The sequence below is a fragment of the Erinaceus europaeus genome, chromosome 21 (genome assembly GCF_950295315.1).
Source record: "Erinaceus europaeus chromosome 21, mEriEur2.1, whole genome shotgun sequence".
NCBI lineage: Eukaryota > Metazoa > Chordata > Mammalia > Eulipotyphla > Erinaceidae > Erinaceus > Erinaceus europaeus.
Window position 1 is genome coordinate 23,945,469 of NC_080182.1, and position 26,319 is coordinate 23,971,787.

At 37.7% G+C, this 26,319-nt stretch overlaps 1 long non-coding RNA gene across 3 annotated transcripts; it reads right to left on the reverse strand.

The window, feature by feature from the left end:
* Positions 1-1,294: 1,294 nt before the first annotated feature.
* LOC132535248 (uncharacterized) lies at positions 1,295-18,403 on the reverse strand. 3 transcript variants are annotated; one of them, XR_009547017.1, is made up of 2 exons: positions 18,261-18,403; positions 1,295-1,543 (listed from the first exon to the last, which is right to left on the reverse strand). It is a non-coding gene; the product is annotated as an uncharacterized LOC132535248 (long non-coding RNA). The 3 variants fall into 3 exon arrangements; XR_009547019.1 differs by lacking the exon at positions 18,261-18,403 and adding an exon at positions 3,013-3,095; XR_009547018.1 differs by lacking the exon at positions 18,261-18,403 and adding an exon at positions 2,042-2,214.
* Positions 18,404-26,319: the final 7,916 nt, after the last annotated feature.

A 26,319-nucleotide genomic window follows, 5' to 3' on the forward strand; every position in this document is an offset into this window, starting at 1 on the left:
TGTTCTCCAGTTCCATTCTACCCCAAAGGACACAATACCATCCTTTTTATTGCTGCATAATACTCTGTTGAGTATATGTTCAATAAGTTTTTTAGCCAGTATCTGCTGAAAGGCATTTTGGTTGTTTCTAGATTTTTCTCTTGTGGATAAAGCTACTCTGAATATGTGCTGCATATATCCCTTTGGGTCAGTGTTATTATATCTGTTGGGTAGAGGTCTAGTAGTATAATTTTTGAATCATATGGTGTTTCCATTTGTAATTGTTTAAGGATTCACCATACTGTTTGTTCTCCATAGTGGTTGTAGCAGTTTACATTCCCACCAGCAGTTTAGTAGAGTTCCTCTCTCTCCACCTCCACTCCAGCACTTATCTTTTATAGTTTTATTGATGAAGGCCATTTTCACAGGAGTGAGGTAGAATCTCAATGAGGTTTTCATTTGCATTTCTCTGGTGATGAGTGAATTGGCGCATTCCCACATATGTCTGTGGGCCACATATGTCTTTAGAGAACTGTGTTCATAGCTTCTCCCTACTTTTTTTTTTTTTTTTTTGCTGGGTTGTTCTTTTTCTTTTTGTTGAGCTATGCGAGTTCTTTATAGACGTTTGATTATCAGCCACTTATCTGAAGTATGGTGTGCACATATCTTTTCCCATTAGCTGGGTTTCCTGTTAATCCTTATGGAATTTTCTTTTGATATGTATTAAGTTTTTTAATTTGACACAGTCCCATTTATTCTTTTTTTGTTGTTGTTTCCATTGCCCATGGGGTGGAATCTACAAGTATGTCGTTAATATTAAGGTCCTGGAATGAGAGTCTAAGGTAGACATTAAGTTTTATACTTGGAAAATATAGCATTTCAGAGAAATCTTAAATGGATAGGCGTTATTTAGGTGAGAAACAAAGGAAAAATGATATAAAGAATAGGTAAAAACAATCTATAAAATGAGGCAACACAGTATACACTAGCGCAAGCAGAATGAACAAATGTTCACAAACATAACAAATGTTATGCCAGAAATTGATAATACGAAGGTAAACAGGTACAGCAGTTACACAGAGTATATACAAAATTTTGGACTTTGAGAAACACTGACATACTATATAGTAGCTACAAATATGAATGTGATTTGTTTCAATAATCTGTTGTATAAAATTATTAAATATGATGATTTTAAAAATGCAATAAATCTTGGTTCTATATTTGTAAACCAAGATTTCAGTTTCTAGATTCTTTCTTTTTTTCTTCTAGACTCTTTCTTTTTCCCTTTCTTTCTTTCTTTCTTCCTTTCTTCTCTTCTTTCTTTTTTGTTGACTTAATAATCAACAAGACCATAGGGTAAGAGGGGTACAATTACACAAAATTTCAACCACCAGAGCTCTGCATCCCATCCTCTCCATTGGAAGCTTTCTTATTTTTATCCCTTTGGGAGTATGGACCCAGGATCATTATAAGATGCAAAAGGTGGTTTCCAGGATACACTGGTGAGGTCCTCTGCTCAAGGAGACAGGTTGGCGTTGTGGTAGCATCTGTAACTTGGTGGCTGAAAAGCATTAAGATATAAAGCAGAACAAATTGTTTAATAATCAGGAACCTAAAGGTAAAGGTAGAGCAGATGAGAATTGGGGTCTTCATGTTTGAAGTATCTAAGAAATCTATTTTAGATATATTCCAAGGGGCCTATAACTTTATTAATTTTTGCCTGAGTCTGACAGCTAACATGCAGGTAGGCTGAAGGTATTGTCTGGGGAGATGGTGTCATAGTTGGAGACAGAACTAGAAAGCTGGATCAGAGAAGATAGTAGTTCCCAAATATGGGAAAAGTATATAAATACCATTAACTGTAGGCCCCATCAATCTGATCTGGGCCCCATATTCAGCACAGGAGCCTGTGTAACCTCTGCATCCCTGTAGGTCGGAGCTTGAATTCAGTGGTTTTAAGCTAGGACTATTCTAGAATGCATCCAATTTAGGACCAGTCTACTTCTAGAGGCAGAATATGTTGACCCAGTCTCCCTTCAGAGAGTGGGGCAGTCCATACCATTGTTGATCCACATTGAGGGCAAGGTCCTGATAGAGGCCCACAAAAGGGTCTACAATGCTATTCTTGATGGAGATGACTAGTAATGGTGGAGAGAGAGGTCCGCTAGAAGTCCAGGCCCATCATTTCTATGTGGGAATCCCAGGTTCCTTGACTAGGGTCCCGGATGATGGGGTGGCAGGGTAGTGACCAAAAGAGCTATTATTAAAATATTCCAGTCTCTTTCCCTTATCCAGCTTTGTAGACCTTGTTTGTTTATTGCCTCCAGGATTATTTCTGGGGCTTGGTGCCTGCATTAAGAATCCACTGCTCCTGGAGGCCATTTTTTTTTCCATTTTGTTTCCCTTGTTGTTTATCGTTGTTGTTATTATTGTTATTGCTGTCGTTGGATAGGACAGAGAGAAATTGAGAGAGGAGAGGAAGACAGAGAGAGGGAGAGAAAGATAGATACCTGCAGACCTGCTTCACCGCTTGTGAAGTGATCCCTCTTCAGGAGGGGAGCCGGGGTCTAGAACCGGGATCCCTGCCCTTTGTGCCATGTGTGAACCAGCTGCGTTACCTTCCGGCCTCCTGTAGTCCTTATTTTATCTGGCAAGGTTATCCTTGGAGTGATTGAGGGAAGTGAAATAGGAAGTAGGTGAGGAAGGTATCTTGATCTAAGTGGAAACTATTTGATTAAGCACTTTATGGTGTCTTTTTTTGGGTCTTTCTACATGCTTGCTGCACTTACTGAGTCACTGCAAATTATTGTGTACTTTTACTTTGAGGTATATATTTTTCCCTAATTTATGGATTCACCATAAACCAGAGAACTGCTCAGCTCTGTTTTATGGTGGTGCAGGGGATTGAACATGATACTTTGAAGTCTCAGACATGAGAGTCTATTTGCATAACCATTATGCTCTGTCCCATACCCTCTAGGTTATTTCTTATAACCACATTCAGTTAGAACTTATTTACATTACATTGACCTTGAGTTTGTTCATTGGCTGGGGCTCTCTCCTCCTCATATTTTGTGTGAAGGGCACTGAAATGTCTTTCCATTGTTGATAATCTGGTAGAATACAAAAAGAGAACGTGGAAACTCAGATAACAGAGTCACTTCTATTATATTCTATTCATCAAAGAAATTCATAACAGTGGACAAGTAACTCCATGTCTTCTTGGGAGGCTTATCATATCTATATAGAAGTTCTTTTAATTTAATTGTTTGTCTTATTTATTTCATATGAGACAGAGTGTCATATACAAGGGAAAAAAGAGAGTAAAAGAGAGGGGAAGCTTCACAAGTGATGATGCAGTGCTGCCCATGTCTCTCTTTCTCCCCCACCCCATTACCTATTTCTCTTTATCAAAAAAGAAAGAAAATGGAGGCAGAAAAGTCCCAAGAGACAGTGAGGCCGTGCAGGCAATAACCCTGGTAGCAAAAAAATAAAATTGGATAATGATAGATGATAGATTGGTAGATACATAGATGGTGGACAGATGGATAGAGGGATGGGTAGATAAATAGATAAATTCATGCAAAAAAATCACCTGAATACAGAACAGAATTTTCTAGAATACATTTTTTTTTTTTTTTTTTTTTTTTTTTTAATTTAAATTTTTAATTTAAGAAAGGATTAGTGAACAAAAGCATAAGGTAGGAGGGGTACAACTCCACACAATTCCCACCACCCAATCCCCATAACCCACCCTCTCCCATGATAGCCTTCCCATTCTCTAGCCCTCTGGGAGCATGGACCCAGGGTCGTTGAGGGTTGCAGAAGGTAGAGGGTCTGGCTTCTGTAATTGCTTCCCCGCTGAACATGGGCGTTGACTGGTCGGTCCATACTCCCAGTCTGCCTCTCTCTTTCCCTAGTAAGGTGTGTCTCTGGGGAAGCTGAGCTCCAGGACACATTGGTGGGGTCTTCAATCCAGGGAAGCCTAGCCAGCATCCTGGTGGCATCTGGAACCTGGTGATTGAAAAGAGAGTTAACATACAAAGCCAAACAATTTGTTGAGCAAACATGGATCCCAAGATTGGAATAGTGGAGAGGAAGTGTTGGGGAGGTACTCACTGCAAACTCTAGTGTAATCCTGCTTTCAGGTATATATTTTGCAGTAGTTTATGGATACGTGTGCGCATACGCTCTCTCTCACAGAAACTGGTGTATGTCTAGGTTATGGGACTTTGTTAGAAAGTGAACTACCTGAGATGAAATTAGAGTGTACTATAAAAGGAAAGGTCTCACCCGAGTAATGAAGCTGAAGGGTTGTCATTCCACACGTGAAGTCTCTGGATACACTCTGAGGTGAAGCATGTTGAGATGGCAATCGTTGCTTTGGTTAGGTTGTGATCGGCGGATGCAATATTATTTGGTATGGATTGGGAGAAGCATACGGGAAAGTGAGCCCTATCCATGGGTGCCAGGACTGGGGGAAGTAGGGGCTCTATAGTGAAGATGTGAGGTTCCTGCTGTCTTAGGGTTCAAAAAGACAATCAATAGTTAATATTATCATCACATTATTTGTTAATTGGGTTAACTTTGAAAAGTCCCTTTGTTATGGTTTGCTGTACAGTACCCAGTATCTTGTATATAGCTGTGCTATTGGAAGCCTCCAATCTACTTGGTCTAGGCTTTTGAGAGAGTCCGCATATCAAATACGTAGCCTATCTATTAAAAAGATTCAGTTTGTCTCCTGAGAACCTTTGAGACATACAATTGATTTCCCCCTCTCATATTAATTAACTACTGATTTATATGTCTACATTTTGCTAGGAGTGTACATAAACACCATTCCCATCACCAAAGGACCGTGACCCATCCCTCCCGCCCATTCCCACCCCCCACTGGCCCAGAAAGCTACATGTCTACCCCTCACCACTGGGTTTTTTCTTTGGTGCCCTACTTACAATTTGATCAGGTCCTGCTTTTAGTTTCCCTTTCAGATCTTCTAAGTCAGCTTGTGTTGATGAGTGGGATCATCCCATACTCATCTTTAACTTTCTGACTCAGTTCACTTAACATAATTCCTTCTAGCTCTGTCCAAGATGGGTCAGAGAAGGTGGGTTCATTGTTCTTGATAGCTGCATAGTATTCCATTGTGTATATATACCACAGCTTTCTCAGCCATTCATCTGTTGTTGGGCACCTGGGTTGCTTCCAGGTTTTAGCTATTATGAATTGTGCTGCTATGAACATAGGAGTACACACCTCTTTTTGGTTGGGTGTTATGGAGTCCTTGGGGTATAACCCCAGGAGAGGAATTATTGGGTCATATGGAAGGTCCATGTCTAGCCTTCTGAGGGTTTTCCAGACTGCTCTCCACAGAGGCTGTACCAATTTACATTCCCACCAGCAATGTAAAAGGGTTCCTCTGTCCCCACATCCTCTCCAGCATTTGTTGCTGCTGTCCTTTTTGATGTATGCCATTCTTACAGGAGTGAGGTGGTATCTTAGTGTTGTCTTAATTTGCATTTCTCTGACAATCAGTGACCTAGAGCAGTTTTTCATATGTTTGTTAGCCTTTTGGATCTCCTCTGTGGTGAGTGTTTTGTTCATTTCCTCTGCCCATTTTTGGATGGGGTCATTTGCTTTTTTGGTGCTAAGTTTGCTGAGCTCTTTATATATTTTGGTGATTAGTTTCTTGTCTGATGTCTGGCATGTGAAGATCTTCTCCCATTCTGTGAGGGGTCTCTCTGTTTGTTTAATTGTTTCTTTGGATGTGCAGAAGCTTTTCAATTTGATGTAGTCCCATTGGTTTGTTTCTACTTTGGTCTTCCTTGCAATTGGGTTTGATTCATCAAAGATATCCTTGAGGTGTAGATGGGAAAGTGTTTTACCAATGTTTTCCTCTAAGTATTTGATTGTTTCTGGTCTGACATCTAGGTCTTTGATCCATTTGGAGTTGATTTTTGTTTCTGGTGAGATAAAGTGGTTCAATTTCATTCTTCTGCATGTTTCAACCCAGTTTTCCCAGCACCATTTATTGAAGAGAGCCTCCTTCTTCCATTTAATCCTTTGGGCCCCCTTATCAAAGATTAGATGCCCATAGGTGTTGGGATTTACTTCTGGGCTTTCAATTCTGTTCCACTGGTCTGTGTGCCTATTTTTGTTCCAGTACCATGCTGTTTTGATGATGATGGCTTTATAATATAGTTTAAGGTCTGGGAGTGTGATGCCTCCATTTCTGTTTCTTTTCCTCAAGATGGTTTTGGCAATTCTAGGTGTTTTCAGGTTCCAGATAAATGATTGTAGTGTTTGTTCTATTCTCTTAAAGAAGCTTGGTGGAACTTTGATGGGTATTGCATTAAATTTGTATATGGCTCTGGGGAGAATGTTCATTTTGATGATATTTATTCTTCCAATCCATGAGCATGGGATATCTTTCCATTTCTTGGTATCAGTTTCTATCTCCTTGAGTAGCGACTCATAGTTTTCAGCATACAAGTCTTTCACTTCTTTGGTCAACTTTATTCCTAGGTATTTGATTGATTTTGCTGAAACAGTGAATGGGAGTGATTTCTGGATGTCTTCTTCTTCAGATTTAGTGTTTGCATAAAGAAATGCCACTGATTTTTGTACATTGATTTTGTAGCCTGATACCTTGCTATATTGCCTAACAACTTCCAGTAATTTTCTACTGGATTCTTTAGGTCTTTCTATGTATACTATCATATCATCTGCAAATAGTGAGAGCTTGACTTCTTCCCTTCCAATCTGTATCCCTTTGATTTCTTTCTCTTGCCTGATTGCTATGGCAAGAACTTCCAATACTATGTTGAAGAGTAACGGTGACAGTGGGCAGCCCTGTCTAGTCCCTGATCTGAGGGGGAATGCTTTCAGCTTCTCTCCATTGAGTATGATGTTGGCTGTAGGTTTGCTATATATAGACTCCACTATCTTGAGGAATTTCCCATCTATTCCCATTTTTTGTAGAGTTTTGAGCATGAATGGGTGTTGGATTTTGTCAAAGGCTTTCTCTGCATCTATTGAGATAATCATGTGGTTTTTGGCTTTGCTTTTATTGATGTGATGAATGACATTGATTGATTTACGGATGTTGAACCAGCCTTGCATTCCTGGGATGAATCCCACTTGGTCATGATGAACAATCTTTTTGATGTGTTGCTGTATCCGGTTGGCCAAGATCTTGTTTAATATTTTGGCATCTATGTTCATCAGAGATATTGGTCTGTAGTTTTCCTTTTTTGTTCTGTCCCTATCAGCTTTTGGTATCAGGGTGATGTTGGCTTCATAAAAGGTGGAAGGGAGTATTCCTGTTTCTTCAATCTTATGGAATAGCTTAAGAAGTATGGGTATTAACTGTTTCCTGAAAGTTTTGTAGAATTCGTTTGTGAAGCCATCTGGTCCAGGACTTTTGTTGTTGGGGAGATTCTTAATAACGGTTTCAATTTCTTTGTCTGTGATTGGTGCATTTAGATTTTGTAGTTCTTCTTGGTTCAGTTTTGGAAGTGCATAGGTTTCTAGGAATTGTTCCATTTCTTCCAGATTCTCTAGCTTGGTGGCATATAGTTCTTTATAGAAGTTTCGCAGAATTCTCTGGATTTCTGTGGTGTCAGTTGTGATATCTCCTGTATCGTTGACAATTCTATTAATTTGAGTCTTCTCTCTTTTTTGTTTGGTGAGTCTGGCTAGGGGTTTGTCAATTTTGTTTAATCTTTCAAAGAACCAACATTTGGCTTCATTGATCTTTTGTATGGTTCTTTTATTTTCGATGTTGTTTATTTCTGCTCTAACTTTAGTGATTTCTGTCCTTCTGGTTGCTTTAGGGTTCCTTTGTTCCTCTTCCTCTAAGTCCTTGAGGTGTGTAGTAAGTTCGTTCATTTGGGCTTCTTCTTGGTGTTTAATATGTGATTGTATAGCTATAAGTTTCCCTCTCAGTACTGCTTTAGCTGTGTCCCAAATATTTTGATAGGTTGTGTCTTCATTTTCATTAGTTTCCAGGAACATTTGAATTTCCTGTTTGAGTGAGTGTCTGACCCAGTGGTTCTTAAGGAGCATGTTGTTTAGTTTCCAAATTCTATGTCTTTTAATAATTTTCTGTTTGTTGTTAAAAGTTAGTTTTACTCCACTGTGGTCTGAGAAGATACTTGGGATGATTTCAATGCTCTTGAATTTATTGATGCTGTCTTTGTGACCTAACATGTGGTCTATCCTTGAGTATGTGTTGTGTGGATTTGAAAAGAAGGTGTATTCCAGTTTTTTGGGGTGGAGGAGTCTGAAAATGTCCAAGAGGTCTAGTCTGTCAATCTCTTCATTCAATTCTCTTATATCTTTATTGGTTCTCTTCTTTGTTGATCTGTCTAAGTGTGAGAGTGGGGTATTGAAGTCTCCCACTATTATTGTATTACTATTGATGTATTTTTGAAATTCTTTCAATAGGTGTTTAATGTATTTAGATGGTCCCTCGTTGGGTGCATAGATGTTAATAATTGTTAAGTCTTCTTGGCTGATTGATCCTCTTATCATTATGTAATGTCCTTGCCTATCTTTTATTACTTTATTTAATTTAAAATCTATCGTGTCTGAGATGAGAATGGCTGTTCCTGCCCTTTTTTGTGGACCATTAGCCTGTATGATAGTTTTCCATCCTTTCACTTTAAGTCTGTGTTTATCTTGTTGTGACAGATGGGATTCTTGCAAGCAGCATATGGTTGGGTTATGTTTTCTGATCCATCCCCCCACCCTGTGCCTTTTGATGGGTGAGTTTAAGCCATTGACATTTATTGATATTATGGATTTAATGTATTGTAGTGCCATTGTTCTAAAAAACAATTTGTTTGCTCTGATATATTACAAGTATTATAGTGATGTTCTTGTTTATAAGAGGTCTTTTAATACCTCTTTCAGGGCCGGCTTGGTGATAGTTGCCTCCTTTAACTGTTGTTTGTCTAAGAAGGTTTTGATCCCTCCATCTAGCTTGAATGAAAGTCTAGCAGGATATATAATCCTTGGTTGAAACCCTTTTTCATTCAGGGCTCGATAGATATCTTGCCACTCCCTTCTGGCTTTTAGAGTTTGAGTTGAAAAATCTGCAGAAAGTCTTATGGGTTTTCCCCTGTATGTGACTTTTTGTTTCTCTCTTGCAGCCTTTAGGATCCTTTCTTTATCCTTACTTCTTCTCATTGTGACTATGATGTGTCTTGGTGTTTTCAGGTCTGGGTTGATTCTGTTTGGTACTCTCTGGGCCTCTTGCACCTTGATATCCTTTCTGTTATTCAGGTCTGGGAAATTTTCTTGTATTATTTCCTCTAGGATGTTTGCTTCCCCTTCCTCTCTTTCTTCCTCTGGCAGGCCAATTATACGAATGTTACTTCTTTTGAGATCATCCCATATGTCTCTGTTGTTGTTTTCAGTGTCTCTCAATCTCTTTTTAAGCTCTTTCACCTCTTTCTTAGTTTTCTCTAACTCATCCTCTGTCTGACTAATTCTGTTTTCTGCTTCTGTTAGTCTGCTTTCCCTTGCCTCAGCTTCTTTCTTCATTACAGCTATTTCAGCTTTCAGTTCTCTAATTGTCTCAAGATAATCAGTATTTTCCTTGGGGGTCTCAACTGTTGTTTCCCTAATACTGCCATTTCTTTCCTCCAATGTTGTTTTCATTTCTGTGATTAATAAGTTTATTATTGCTTGCATACTTTTCTTATCTATGGTTACTTCTGACTGATTTGTGGTTTCTTCTGGGCTCTTGTCTTCATTCATTGGGGTAGCAGTTTTATTTGTTTTTAATCTACCCATTTTTTTTTAATTTATGTGTTTCTCTCTTTTTTTTTTTTTTTAATGTTCTGTTGTTCCTCAGTTGTTGTGTTTTGAGCACAAGTAACACTGTACTAAATACCTTTATGACAATTGCACTCACCAACCTCCGGAATAACCGTAGCAACTGAAGTAAGTATTGAAGGAGTTTAATCGTTACCAGTTAGCCAAACAATTTCTCCAGTCCGTGAAAAAATAGTAACCAAATCCCAGTGAAGAAAGAGAAAAGGAAGAGAGGATAGCAAGAATAGACAGTTATGCAAATTTACTATCCAGTGTATATTCTAAGGGTGACAAGAGTGTAAAGGGAACTAGAGCAGAGATACACACATAGAGAGTCCACTCTGGGTCAGATTTCTTCCCCAAAGTAATTCACAAATTCAGAAAGTCAAAGAAGAAAGACGTGTATGACAAGATTAAAAAAAAAAAAAAAAAAAAAGAGAGAGAGATTGAGAGAGATAAGAGAGAGAAAAGGGAGAAGATAGGAAGAAGAGTTGTAATTAAAGAGCAGTGCGAGGAACTTCCCAAATGTGTATCAGTGAATTAACAAAAAAAAAAAAAAAAAAAAAAAAACCCTGTTTGGTGGTATGGGGTATCCTGCTAGTAGCTGGTCCCAGGCACTGCTTATGGGGGGAGGGGGGGCGGGCGGCGGGAAGGATGTATGCTTGAAAATTAAAAGGAAGAAAAAAGAATTTTTTCCCCCTACTCTAATTCTTAACCCAAATTAAGTTATAGAAACATCCTTGGTATGACCGTTATGGCCCCTTATTGGATGGCCTGCTAAAGGCAGAAAATCCTATTGTTTACACGAGATGTGTCCGGAGCTCAAAGGCTGGCCGCTTCTGCTTCTCCGGGCGCCATTTTCCGGGAAACCCCGCCCTCCAGACTTTTTTAAAGGATTTCTCAAAAATGAAAACTAGCTCCAAGTCCTTTGATCCAATGAGAGCTATACTCAAGAAGTCTTTGGATCCACCCTCAGGGTCGCGGTGGACCCTGGCAACTCCCAAGAGGCAGCCCCCGAGCTAAAGTGCTCTCTCCGGGTCCTCTGCCCGCCGCGCTCTGCAACTGGCGGAGGAGCCGCCTTCCCGGGCGGGCGGAGGACAATGCCCGGCGCACTCGCCTTGCCTGGCGCCGCCTGGGAATTCTGGCGCCCCGCTAGTCCGTGTCACCTTTGCTCTAATTGTTAACCCAAATTAAACTGTAATAACTTCTTTGGTGCCCCCCCCCCTTATTGACTGGCCTGCTAAAGGCAGAAAATCCTACCTTTGCCGACGATGCTATCAGAGCAGTCGCTGTTAGCGACTTCTCAGGCCGTCCTCCTAGCCTGTTTCTCTAGAATACATTTTTAAGGCATCACGTATAGAAGAAAAAGAACAAAAGCACCTAAATAATCTCTATTAGGAGACTGTTTATATAAGTTAAAAGAAGGATATAGATTTATCTTATCTATTTTTGATTATTTGGATTTTAAAAATATGGAGAGATACGTAGTATTTTTTCAAACTTGAAAATAATGATGTGGAAATGTTTGTTAGTGAATTTTAATTGAATTAAAATTATTTTTTTTGAATCCCAAAAATGTCCTAAAGTTTTCTTGATAAATGTGCCAACCACCCTTAGTTCAAAATATGTTTTCTATATATTTTACAATGTTGTTTAAATCTTATATCACTAATTACAGAATTATTTCCTCTGAGTTTATAACTGGTGATTTAGGAGAAAAGTTTGATGATATATGTGCCTTTATGAACAGATTTTGGAAGCTAATTCTCAGAACTACAGTTATCCAATTCACTTTTATTTCAAGTTAATGAGATTATGCACCTGATAATTACTTTCATTTAGGTCTCTCTTCACCATTACTCAAGGCTAATTTAAAGATATGAATTACTTTTCCTCTATACTCTGAAGTGGTAATAAACTTGGGCCTTGCCCTGTCTCTTACAAACACTTCAAATATTCTTTATAAACACATTTTAATTTACCCAGACATGTGTCAGTGGAATTTTAATAGTTCCCACCTGCTTTGTAAAATGGGCAAGGTCACCTATTTACTTTGTAGAGTACCTTTCTTAAGAATCATTATATAAATCGCCTCCTATTAAAGCCTCCGTTTGGCTGGAGAGAAACGGTGATGGGTTCTATGGTGAATTTTCCAAACAGAATCATAACTAATTGTCAATAAAATTAACCAACAAAAGCTACTGGGATATTAGATTGGGAATTTATAATTTTCGGTATTATTGAATGAGTACCTTTTGGTAAAGGGACATATTTATCTAGGCCATGAGAATTGATTAGTAATGCTAAGTCTAGATGCCATTCTTAATTTTTATTGTCTTTATTATTTATTGGATAGAGTCAGCCAGAAATCATGAGGGAAGCGGGAGATAGAGAGGGAGAGAGACAGAGAGATACCTGCAGCCCTACTTAAGCACTTGCAAGGCTTTCCCCCTACAGGTGGGGACCTGGGTCCTGGGTCCTTGTGCATTATGACATGTGCACTCAATCAGGAGCACCACCACCTGGTGCCAATATTCTGTTCTTTAGAGCTCAGTACTTAGCAACCTGTGAGATGCTACAATGGATAAACTATTGTACTTTCAAGCATGAAGTTCTGAATTTATCTATAGCATCATATATGCCAGAGTCATGCTCTGTTTTTTAATTTCTATATGTCTCTAATAAATAAATACATCAGCAAATATGCACTTTCTAGAAAAATTTTATTAGAATAAAAACTTGTTCACAGATGTTTTGAGTGCCTTCTATTAGTTCAAGGTCTTGCTAGTTATTTTCCTATGGTTTAGAAATCTATGTTGCAGACGTTTTTCTCAAAAGGCTTTTGGAAGTCTGATAGTGTGTGTGTATGTTTGTATAAATGTATCAGTATGTATTTATGTATGCATATGTCTACTTTTAGGAATTCAGTATGTCTTCAAGATTGATTTTATGCTGTGTGAAAGAAGAAATGTCAAATATGGCAACACTCTTTTAGGATAGAGCAATCACCGAACAATGCAAGTTAAGTCTTGATCAAGTTAGACAAACTAGGATTCTGAAAAATTTGGATAAAGAAACTTCTTTGAATTAATTATGCTATCATTCTCCAAATTAATTTATTAGGTTTATGAACAAATAATTATGAAAAGAAGATTCAAAAGGGCAAATTAATTTGACAAGTCCTTAGACATACAAAGTTTAAGAGGGCCTAGTGGCACAGAAAGGGAGACACAACATTGATTTCCTGGCAGGGTAAGCAGGATCCAGTGGTTGTAGGAGGGCAGACAGTGGCTCCTTATTGGGGTCTCTGGCGGGTTATCTCCAGGGGAAAGGTAACGGACTGGTTCTTTCTAGAGTAAAGACACCGGGGAGACCTGCCGCGTGCTCAGATCTCATTTATTAACAGGTGGATGTGAGTTAAATAGAAAACCAAACAAAGGGAATTATTATTGAAATAAGTCAGAAATTACAGGTTTCTTAAATGTCGGCTTGCCCGTATAGTAGGGGGCTGGTGTGACAAGAATTGATGCAGATACATAAAGGTCAAGATAATTAGTCTCCTGATGCAGGCTTTTAATTACCCAAAGGCAAACTTTGAGGGGAGGAGAGGGGTTGAACCAGTTAAGGCAAGATAGAGAGAAGATAAGCAAGGTTTGATGCAAATTGAGGACATCAAAGGGCACTGCTAGGAGTGTGTGATAAGGTGTGTTCTTCTGTGATCAGAAGATGACTTTGAGTATGTGAATCTTAAAGTAGGCGGCCATGTGGCCTGCAGTTAGTGGGGAGAAATATTGGGCTTTCTGTGGGCCTGAGAGTCAAGAAGGAAAGAACTAAGTCTGAGTTTCCCCCCTTTTGCTCATCTCGGTTGAGAGAGACTCACCAAGAGGGTATCTTCTCAGACCTCCATCCAAGGATGGGGGTAGTTCTCCCTAAGCTCTATCAAACTTACACATAGTCCCAACAGCTCCTGATGTTAAAACTGAAGTTGAATTAGTTGTTTTGGTCACTGACATTATGGATTAAATTAAAATGACAATTACTGCTTAGTAGAGGTAAAATTGTGTTTACATGTGAAAATATGAGATGGATGAAATAGAATAAATGAACTAAAAAAAAAAAAGAAACAGTTTGACAGGGCATAATAGGCCTTTAATGCAGAAGTAAATGGTCTCTAAATGTTGAAATATCTTTGAAATTATTTACAGACTGGTTGTATAGCATTTCCTAAATTCTATAATTTGGAAATATAATTCTGTAATTATAGAAATATTTCTACATTGCTTAGAAGAAGATATTGGAAGTAGAAAAAAAGAGTTAAACAAGCAGAATAAACTTGTGAATAAGTTGAAATAATACTACCCTATCAAGCGTGTTTTAAATTAAGGTTTGCTATAGACAAATCACTATATATAAAAGGGTCATAGAAAATTCTTCATTTTAGAGAATTTATAACTTTATTCATCAGCATTCTCAGATTAACCAATGATCCCTTATTAATCAGTGATTACTTATAAACTTCCAGGTTTACATTTATTTTGATATTTTTTATCAAGAAGATGAGAACTCTCTCACTTTTTGCTTAATTTCATTTTTCAAATGAAAATGAGCTTTCTTTTTCACAATGTCCTTTTGAAAACAGAACTAGATTTAATATTCCATGACACTAGCTAGAATTACTTAAGAGACATTTGTCTTTTCTTCTACAATTTAGACTCTCTCTCTCTCTCTCTCTCTGTGTGTGTGTGTGTGTGTGTGTCTATGTAATATATGGTTTCTGATCTCATCCTGTTACTGATAATTTTATCAACTGGAAGATGGCAAACTCATGGCTTAAAAAAAAAATCTTAATTCAGACTGGGTTTCAGAGCTTATAAAATATCAGGTCAGTGGGAGAGATAGGGTCAGTTAACCATACCATCTGTCTGAGTAATTTTCATGGCTTTTCTGCTTCTGGAAGGGGCTCATTTGGTAATCATGTTCATTGTTAAAACTTGAAATACCGTCACTAACCACTGGAGTTTGAAGGTCTATAAGTTTCAGATAAAATTCCTAAACCATATTTTTCCAAATGGCATGCTCCTAGTTTATTTTTTCCTAGTCAGTTATAGAAAGGGCAAAAAGAAAAAAAAAAAAGGTTCTTATATTGTTACTCAGTACTCTTTGTGGGGCCAGGTTGCGTGCATAAGAACCCAGTTTTGAGCACCTGGTCCCCACCTGCAGGGGGAAAACTTTGTGAGTGGTGAAGCACTGTTGCAGGTGACTTTCTGTCTTTCTTCCTTTCTGTTACCCCTTCCCTCTCAATTTCTGGCTATCTCTATCCAATAAATAAATAAAGATAATTTTTAAAAATACTCTTTGTTATGTGACAGGATCCTAAACAAAAGAGTGAGAAGAGATAAGGGAAGGAAGGGCTCAATTAAAAAATAATAATAATATATGTGTACAGACACATACACACACACATATGCATATGTAGAGCAAGATGAAGTCTGTAATGCTTGCATACTAAAAATGCAAACTTTCACCTAGGTGGAGAGTTTTCACTTAATATTCAAGCCAATCACATATAATTGAAGTCTAATTTATTGAGGGAAGTTCCTATGACAGTACTAGCCTACAGTTCAATTGGCAGTGAAAGGGAAAGAAGAATAAAAACCGGGAATTGCTACAAGGATGATCAGAAGACCAGAGCAATAGTAACAATGAGCAAGCTGAGTGTCTGTCTTGTGGAGGCAGCTCTTTCAATATGTTGAGGGGCTCTACTTCCCTGGGAAGAACTAACTACTGCTGTTGCCAAGATTTGAAGTAGACTTGGGAGGTTCATAGGCTTAGAATCTGAAAGTGTCTAAGGTTGGTTTAACTAAGCATTTCTACTCATGTTGCATTCAGGGTTGTATCATCACAGCAACCCATTAATTTTAACTTGAGCTTATCCTCTCAGCCTAACTAGATCTTTATCAACTTTTGCCACCCTGCCCACCAACTGTTTACCAATGTCCCAGTTAAAAAAAAAAAAAAAAGAAGAAAGATGCTTTAATTGATAGCTCTGTTTGCTTCACTTGAATTACACCCACTTACCAGTCAGCATCATTATTATATCAACACATTTAATAGTATGATGAGTAAAGAAAAAAAGCTAGCAATTCAAGAAAAAAGAAATCCAAAATTCTATCTACATAGTCATGGAAAAATTATTTTATTTATAATGCCATTTAATATTTGCTACATGTTCTGGTAGTGAAAACAGTTTCTTCACAGAGCAATTATGGGGAAACACGTTGAGAATTCCAACTTTGGGGATAATCAGATCTAGGTAATGGAATGCAGTCCACAAACTGCTGAGAAATGGAACGGGAATATTAAACTGTCAGAAGTTTTGGACCATTTTATATTGAGCGAGAAAATGAAATGACTCAATTTGCACTCTACTGCATTCAGGATTCAATGAGAAATACAAAAAGTCACTAGAATCAATGTGAAATAAAGCGGCACCTGAAAAATAGGCTGTTACGGCATGATGAATTAAAAAGTCAGTAATAATAAAGTATAATAGAGATTTTAAAAAAGTTTCCAAAATTTATAATGAGCTCAGTCTTGCTGAAGACCATTAGTATTGTTTGCCCCTCACACTGCCACTAGCCATAACATCAAGTGCCTGAACCATCCTAGGACCCCAGCTGTTACCTCTTTATAAAGAATTATAGTCATCTGATGTAGATCAACTACATATGTGAATTATTTTGGCATTCCTGTCATAAAATTATAAAACTAGGATTATAAATATGATGCGTCCTCTGAAGACCCTTCTATTTTACAAAAAGCACTTGTCTATAATTCATAGAAGGGAAATATTTATCGTTGTGAAGAGGATTTTCACTTTACTTATAATTTATTTAATTTCATTTTCCTTTGTTAAAATAATTAGGGGTTTTTTTGGGGGGGGTTCAGTCCTAATAGAGGATACATGTTTCCTTTTCTACATAGAATTGTTATTTTTTTCTTTGAAAGGACATTAACACAGAAGAGAGTAAAGCAAATTTTTTTTCTTTTATCCTCCTGGTAAATAGAAAAATGAGTAGAGAAAGATAAAGCAGAGTGGAATCAATGACAGCTCAGAGCACACCCAATAGAAGATTGAAGGAAACTGACAAATTAAGGTACATAATGGAACTCAAGATCCCTGATTATTAGCAAGAAAAAATAGGCAAGTTAAAAGAAAAACCAAAAATTCAACAGAAGGTAAAAATATAACTTACATAATGAGTCTAAGTGGTCAAACTCAAAAGCATAGAATGCAAGAGTAGTTGTCTATGGCTAGGGAATGGAAAGAAAGGAAGTTTGCTGTTCAATTAGTATAAAGTTTAAGTTATGTGAGCTAAGTAAGTTTTAGAGATCTATTGTAAAATATAGTTTTTATAGTTAACAGAATAGTACTTGTGAATTTCAAAATTTGTTAAGAAGGTAGTACTATGTTTAGAGCTCTAACAAAAATTAAAACAGGGATTCAAGGAAATATTAGACAGAGTTGACTGTGTCTACTTCCTTGATTGTGGTGATGGTATTATAGTGTTTACATTGTGTTCAAATTCATCTAGTTGGGCACTTTAAATATATATAACTTATTTGTTTGTAAACATGTCAATAACTGTCAGAAACACATGAAAACCTTTTGTCTCTGTGGCATAACAGCACCTGAGCTGTTTCTTTGTGCTCATCCCCCTATTGTTAGCTTCAGTGTTTGAACAGAAGCCAAATTAGATTTCTCATATTGTAAGTTGGAGCACTCAAGTAAGAACTTTCATCATTCATAGAGAAAAAATAAATAAAGTGAACAGGCCCACTGAGAGCCCTGCAGTGGTTCACCTCGTTGAGCGCACGTGCTACAATGTGAAAGGACCCAGGTTCAACCCCCAGTCCCCACCTGCAAAGGGAAAGCGTCACAAGTGGTGAAGCAGTGCTGCATGTCTCGGTCTCTCTCTCTCCATATATATATATATATATCCACCTCTCTCTCCCCACTCCTCTCAATTTCTGGCTGTCTGTATCAAAGAAATACAGATTAAAATAAAATAAAATAAACAGGCCCACTAATTTTAACATAAATAAAAATGTATATTGAAGACAGTAAGCATATTTGAAATTTTTTCATTTATATTCTCTGGAAGTTTGAGCTAACATTTATTCATTATGTAGCAGTAGAGCAGGAGGAAATAGGACAAGTAAAACAGAGTTCTAGACTGACATCTACATGGAAGAATCACAAGAGAGACAGCCATGTTTCAGGGAGACAAGCATTTATTGAGATAAAGCAGAGATAGAAGAGAAAGGAAAATACATTCTTTTTGACATGTATTTGAGAGAAAAGAGGAGAGAGAGAGGAGAGAGAGAGGAGAGAGAGAGGAGAGAGAGAGCGAGAGAGGGAGAGGGAGAGAGAGAGAGAGACTTGATGGCCTTACCAGTCAGGTAGAAAGGGAGCTGTTGGTGCAGGGTGCAGGCATCTTGGCTTCTGGCCTCTATTCCTGGATGCCTGCAGGGTACAGGGGGAGAAGTCACTAATGTCCTTCCTGTGAAGGAGTTTTTCCCTAAACAGATCTGTAACAAATCTATGAAAAGAAGCATATTGTAATATGACAGAGCTTATAGGACAGAGGTTGGTCATCAAGTTTGGTGGTGCAATCTTCCAAGAAATGCTTCTGCTGACAACATCTATTGCTCTGGACAGAATAAAGAATAGTAATATTCCACAGTTTTGAAAAATAATTGAAATACAGCTAAAATAGGAGGGTCTGGAGGATTCAATAATTGGAGAAGCTAGAATAAATATGGATTTGAATTCCCTTTTAATTTTGCTTCAAATGTACACTTGTAAAGTATCATATTGCAAGAAACAGACAAACTAAAAAATTATTGAATTTCTATTCTCTTTCTGGAGAGAGAAATCAGAGAAAGGGATCTAGTTGTTCATCACAGCTGGTTCCTGGGTATTGACAAGTGCATTATAGAAAGTTCACAGAACTCAGACTTGATAGTCAGTTACACATGTGCAAAGCAGATTAGAAGGCATATCTAATTAAAATTATATTGAATCACCCACAGATGTCAACATTACAGTAAGTTTAAACATGCTAACTGGCATGGAAAAAAACAGTGTCCTTCAGAGGAACTTAATGGAAAACATACTTTATAAAATAGGCAGCATATAATACTATATAGTAATTTATTCTACAAAGAACAGGAACCAAAGACCTATTGTCAAGAGAAGAAACAAAGGAAGCCAACCATGAGATGTAGATGCTAGAATTAGTAAAGACTGTTAAAATCTGTGATATCTGATTTGATTATAGAAATATGCTTATGATGATTAATATGATAACACACATCAGCATTTACATAGAAAAAAAATAGAAATAAAATTTGTGATCTTAAGTTCAATTTATCTTAATGGTTTAATGAAAAATGGGAATTATAGAGAAAATGTGATTAATGTACAGATTAATTTAAAATAATCATATACAATAACTCCAGGGCAAACACTGATTGTCTTTAAAGGAAGATATTGGTAACACGTGCAACTCTAAAACATGAGAACTTAATGTTTACTGACCTAACAGAACTTCAAAATATGTGAAGCAAAAACTGATAGAAATGAAAGAGGGGTGGACAAATCCACTCTTGCAGTTTTCGACTCTGGTCTTTCAGTAATTGATAGATGGAGATGGCAGAAAATCAGTAAGAGTATTGATGACTTCAACAGCACTATCCATCACCTGGAACTAATTGACATTAATAAGATTCTCCGACCAACAGCAACAGATGCCCATTCTTCTCATGTTCCTATAAAGCATTCACTACCAGCTTGCAGCTCATTCTGGGTCATAGAGTACATCACAATAAGTTGAAATTGATAAATATCATATACAATGGAATTAAACCACCACAGTGGTGTTAAATTTTTTTAAAAAAGTAATTAAAAGCCATTGGGGATTCCATGAGTATTGAAATTTGATATATTTTGCCTATTGTTTTCCATTGATCTATTTCTTCCCTTCTTTTTTTCCAGTTCTCATCTTTGTAGTTTTATCACACTTGTTTTTTTATTTTTTATTTTGATTTATTTATAAAAAGGAAACACTGACAAAACCACAGGATAAGAGGGGTACAACTCCACGCTATCCCCACCACCAGAACTCTGTATCCCATCCCTTGCCTTCTTAACAGTTCCTCTCAATCCTATTTAGTGCTGATTGCAATACTAATAAAGTGAAATATAAATGCTCAGAGTGTGTGTACACATACAAATTTACATTATATTTACAGAATAATTTGACTTCCTTAGCACTAGAAATTTAATTCCGTTTTTTTTAATTTTAGAAAAATAGCACAACACTTATTGGATATTATATAACACCAGAGCAGACTTTGGATTAGCATCTCATAGTTTCATATTAATATGTCTTCCCTGAGTCATTTGGTTTTGTTGATTAAGTAGGACAAATAAAACTTTTGCATATCCTCACATCTTAGTTAAGGTCACATTTTACTGCTGAATTAGTTTTACTTCAAATTGTGGGGGAGGTTTTTTTTTATATAATGATGTTCATATTTCAGAATAGCAGATTAAGGAATTTGTCAAATAAATAGATATTAGTTTCTGTCTTACTGCTGCTGTAACCACAGATCAAGAGAAAGAAAGAATCCTTGATTTCACATTCTCACTTCATGTTTTGTTACCTTTTTTTAATTTAATTTTTTTTTATTTAAGAAAGGATTAATTAACAAAACCATAGGGTAGGAGGGGTACAACTCCACACAGTTCCCACCACCCAATCTCCATGACCCACCTCCTCCCCTGATAGCTTTCCCATTCTCTATCCCTCTGGGAGCATGGACCCAGGGTCATTGTGGGTTGCAGAAGGTCTGGCTTCTGTAATTGCTTCCCCGCTGAACATGGGCGTTGACTGGTCGGTCCATACTCCCAGTCTGCCTCTCTCTTTCCCTAGTAGGGTGTGTCTCTGGGGAAGCTGAGCTCCAGGACACATTGATGGGGTCTTCAATCCAGGGAAGCCTGGCCAGCATCTTGGTGGCATCTGGAAGCTGGTGATTGAAAAGAGAGTTAACATATGAAGCCAAACAAATTGTTGAGCAATCATGGACCCAAAGCTTGGAATAGTGGAGAGGAAGTGTTAGGGAGGTACTCACTGCAAACTCTAGTGTACTTCTGCTTTCAGGTATATATTTTGCAGTAGTTTATGGATACGTGTGAACATAAGCTCTCTCTCACAGAAACTGGTGTATATCTAGGTTATGGGACTTTGTTAGAAAGTGAACCACCTGAGATGAAATTAGAGTGTACTATAAAAGGAAAGGTCTCACCTGAGTAATGAAGCTGAAGGGTTGTCATTCCACACGTGAAGTCTCTGGACACAGTCTGAGGTGAAGCATGTTGAGGTGGCAATCGTTGCGTTGGTTAGGTTGTGATCGGTGGATGCAATATTATTTGGTATGGATTGGGAGAGGCATATGGGAAAGTGGTTCCAGTGGTCCAAGAGTTCCAGGACTGGGGGAAGTAGGGGCTCTATAGTGGAGATGTGAGGTTCCTGCTGTCTTAGGGTTCAAAAAGACAATCGATAGTTAATGTTATCATCACATTATTTGTTAATTGGGTTAACTTTGAAAAGTCCTTTTGTTAGGGTTTGCTGTACAGTACCCAGTATCTTGTATATAGCTGTGCTATTGGTTGCTTCTGATCTACTTGGTCTAGGCTTTTGAGAGAGTCTGCATATCAATTACACAGCCTATTTATTAAAAAGATTCAGTCTGTGTTTTAAAAACTTCGAGACATACAACTAATTTTCCCCCTCTCATATTAACTAACTAGTGATTTATATGACTACATTTTACTAGGAGTGTACATAAACACCATTCCCACCACCAAAAGACTGTGACCCATCCCTCTCACCCACTCCCTCCCCCCACTGGCCCAGGAAGCTGCATGTCTACCCCTTACCACAGGGTTTTTACTTTGGTGCCCTACTTACAATTTGGTCAGGTCCTGCTTTTAGTTTCCCTTTCAGATCTTCTTACTCAACTTCTGTTGATGAGTGGGATCATCCCTTATTCATCTTTATCTTTCTGACTTAGCTCACTTAACATAATTCCTTCTAGCTCTGTCCAAGATGGGTCAGAGAAGGTGGGTTCATTGTTCTTGATAGCTGCATAGTATTCCATTGTGTATATATACCACAGCTTTCTCAGCCACTCATCTGTTGTTGGGCACCTGGGTTGCTTCCAGGTTTATCTATTATGAATTGTGCTGCTATGAACATAGGAGTACACACCTCTTTTTGGTTGGGTGTTATGGAGTCCTTGGGGTATAACCCCAAGAGAGGAATTACTGGATCATATGGAAGGTCCATGTCTAGCCTTGTGAGAGTTTTCCAGACTGCTCTCCACAGAGGCTGTACCAATTTACATTCCCACCAGCAATGCAAAAAGGTTCCTCTGTCCCCACATCCTCTCCAGCATTTGTTGCTGCTGGTTTTGTTACCTGTTACTGACATTTTCCTCTGTTTTGTATTAAAACTCTTCGGTGGAGTGAGTAGTCACTGTTTTTCACAATAGCATTGCCTTTAGATTTAGCAGTAGGTTAGCTATTGTTTTGCTCACTATTTCTTGCATTCTGCTCATGTTCTGTGCTGTGGAAAATAAATTTAATATTTCTCCACTCTCTGATTGGTACATGTTCACATGTTTTGCAATTCTGAGTAGGTTTCCTTTTTGACCTTCAGTCTTGAGTGATAGCTGCGTTATGCATAGAAGTCTAGGTTTAAACTTTTTCTAAATGCTTTAAATATGATGTCACAGTATATAGGTTTCCATTTTCTAAGCATATTCCTTTTGATTCATGATATTCCTTTTACAGAAGCTTTAGTTTCTTTCCTCCAACTATTTTTTTCCCCAAATCTTAAGGCTCATTTTTCAATTGGAAAGACTATTTTACTTTTTTGGTCTAATTTATATTTAGTACTTCCTAGGGTATAGCCTTCTACTCTTTAATTGGATCATTTTATATCTTACTGTCTTGATTATCATATGACTCAAAGTGCAGGGGAGGTCACTTCTCAGGTGGTGAAGCAGGTATGCAGATGTCTATTTTTCTCTCTCCTTCTGTCTCCCCCACCCCTCTCAATTTATCTCTGCCCTATCCAAGACAACAGCAGAAACAATAACAATGGGAGAAAGGAGGGTACCAGGAGTAGTGGATTTGTAGTGTAGGTACCAAGCCCCAGCAATAACCCTGGAGGCAAAAAAAAAAATTCTTTTTTCCAAATTCCCATCAGGCAATACTTTCTCTTATATGAAACTATAGCAGAAAAATTTACCTTCATGATTTCAAAGCACATTGTAAATTATATTTTCAAATTCAAAAATTATTATCTTTTATTAAATTTTTATTTTTAAATTTTTTATTTGTTATTATCTTTATTTCTTTATTAGATAGAGATAGCCAGAAATTGAAAAGAAGGGGGAGATAGGGAGAGAGACAGAGAGACACCTGCAGCCCTGCTTCCCCACTCATGAAGCTTCCCCTTGGAGGTGGGGACCAAGGACTTGAACCTGGGTCCTTGAGCACTCAACCAGGTACACCACCACATGGCCCCTAAGTATTATTTTTCTTTCCAGGAAATATACAAAATTTCTGAATATTCTTAAGTCATGCTGCACTCAATCAGGGACTGCTATTATCTTTTGCAGTTTTGACTCATGCTAAATGTTGCCTCATTCTCAGGATCTATGAAGAAATTGCCTCATTTTAAAATCTGTACCCACTTCTCCACCTACTTGTATACACACACACACACGCACACACACACACACAAACACACACACACACACACACACACACACACACACACACACACACACACACACACCACATAAAAGTCCTAGGTCAAAATACATGCTTTGGTTTTGTCAATTTGTATTTGCTATTGGCTTACAATATTCCATAGATTTTAGGAGTGTATGCTTCATGATATCTACTACCAAAATTAACCACTATCATGTCCACCCCCTCTATATAATCCTCTTCACACTGTCCTTTCTCTCTGTTAGCCACTATGAGTAAATATTTCACATCATTACATGGTCATTGTTGACTGACAATTTGGTTGTTTCTCTATCTTGGTTATTATAGATAGTGCTGTGATGAACAATTGAGTGTATGCATTCGTTTTTCAACTTAGTGATTTTACATCCTTCAGGTAATTATCTAAAACTGGAATTATGTAGAGAATAATCAACTTATGTTTAATTTTCTATCACCAGTGATTTTGTTGTTGTTGTCGTTGTCCCTGGGGTTTCAGTGCTTTAGGAAACTTTTTTTTTCAGATTGAGGCAGAGACAGAAAAAGAGGGAAAGCCAACATGTACCAGAAGCTTCGTTTAGAATTGTGGAGGATGGGGGTGGGCTGGGATCTAGGTCATGTGATTGGAACCTGAATGCATTATCCCAATGCCAGTCCCAGGGAATTTTTTTAAAAAAATATTATTTCTATGTTTTCCAAATTTTTTGAGTGGGGAAGGTAGTTGTTTATAGTACAGTTGTTGAAAAAAAAAGGTAGAATTGCTCATCTTTCCATGATGTTTATGAAACACTCCCTCTCCCGACCCAGGCCATTTTCATCATCTTGCAGCAATGTCCTCTCCACGCCTCCCTACCCTTTCTCCCCCAGAGTCCTTTGCTTTAGTACAATACACTACCCCCTGTCTATGTTGCACCTTGTGTTTTCATTTCTTTCTCTGTTACTTGAATTCCACTTATAAGTCAGATCATACTGAATTTTCCTTCTCACATTATCTCACTAAACAAGATCCCTTCTGGGTCCATCCAAGATGAGTCAAAGGAATCAATCTTATAATTTCTAATGACAAGTAACATTATTTTTTTAATGATTTATCTTTTATAAGAGAGAAAAAGACAAACCAGAATGCCACTTTAGTATTTGAATTGTCAGGCATCAAATGAAGACCCTTATATATGCAGATCTGTTTTCAAATCTCTGTCTATAGTCCACAATATTCTGAGGACCCCACATCGTACATGGAATAAAGGTGTTTACTTTCTATTCTTCATTATTCAAGAGTTAAGTAATGAAAGAAGACAATGGAGTGGGCCATTGCAGTACTGTGTGCCATCATAAAGATAAATATCATCTCCCATAAAATTTACTCTGGGTACAAAGAGCTCATACTATTGCAGAATATATCTCACTGGGATTTTAAACTCTCATTTCAATCTGTAGTATTTGGTAGTTACCTCAAATGACAGATATCTTAAGATGAAATCTCAATCTATCCATTTGTAAATGAAAAAGGAATATATGCATTTACAATAAAAATTCTAATGAAATGTCTGCTGTCCTAATTTAACTGTTAATTCTGCTTAGAAAATTTTGGAATCTTTTTATTGGAGTTAGTAATAAAGCTTACAAAAGGAGATGAATCACATACAGATATCGTGATACTGACCAATGGTCAGAGTTATGGCTAAAAATAAAGCAGGATGTGGGAGGTTAGCAGAAGACTATGATTTTACATTGGGTACTCAGGACAATTTCTTATGGAGCAGGTGGTATCTGAGTAAAGATTCAATGGAGACAAGAAAAGCAATTCATAGATCTCTGGAGTAGGGCTGTAGAACATTTTAGATGAAGGAACAGTAATTGCAAAAGCAGGAACTTGCTCACAGTGGTCTACAAGTCTCGATGGAAAATACTGTACTGGGTGGAGGAGATAGCACCATACATGCCAGAGTTTCTGTGGTCTCAGGTTCAATCCTCTGCATCATCATAAACCAAATCTGTGCAGTGCTTTGCTCTCTTTCTCTCGCTCTCTCTCTCTCCCTCTCTCCCTCTCTCCCTCTTTCCCTCTCCCTCCTCTCTCTCTCCTGCCCCACTTCCTTTTTATTATTAAAATAAAATATTTTTAAAATAGAATACTGTAGCCACAAAAGCATAAATGAAAGAGAAAATAGTCCCAAAATACAAATATAAAACCAGAAGTATTTTTTTAATTTTTAAAAATATTTATTTATTTATTGGATAGAGACATAAATTGAAAGAGGAGGGGGAGGTGGAGAGGGAGAGAGAAAGACAGAGATACCTGCAGCACTACTTCACCACTTGCAAAGTTTTCCTCCTTCAGGTGGGGACCAGGGGCTTGAACCCAGGTCCTTGCACGTTGTAACATGTGCTCAACCAGGTGTACCATCACCTAGCCCCATGTCTAAGTTTACTTACAGTGAATATATATATTTTGCCCCACAGGGTTATTGCTGGGGCTCGGTTCCTGCACTACGAGTCCATTGTTTCTGGAGGCCATTTCCCCCCCTATTTTGTTGCCCTTATTGTTATTGTTATTGTTGGATAGGACAGAGAGAAACTGAGAGAGCAGGGGAGACAGAGAGGGGGAGAAAAAGACACCTGTAGTCCTGCTTCACCGCTTGTGAAGCGAT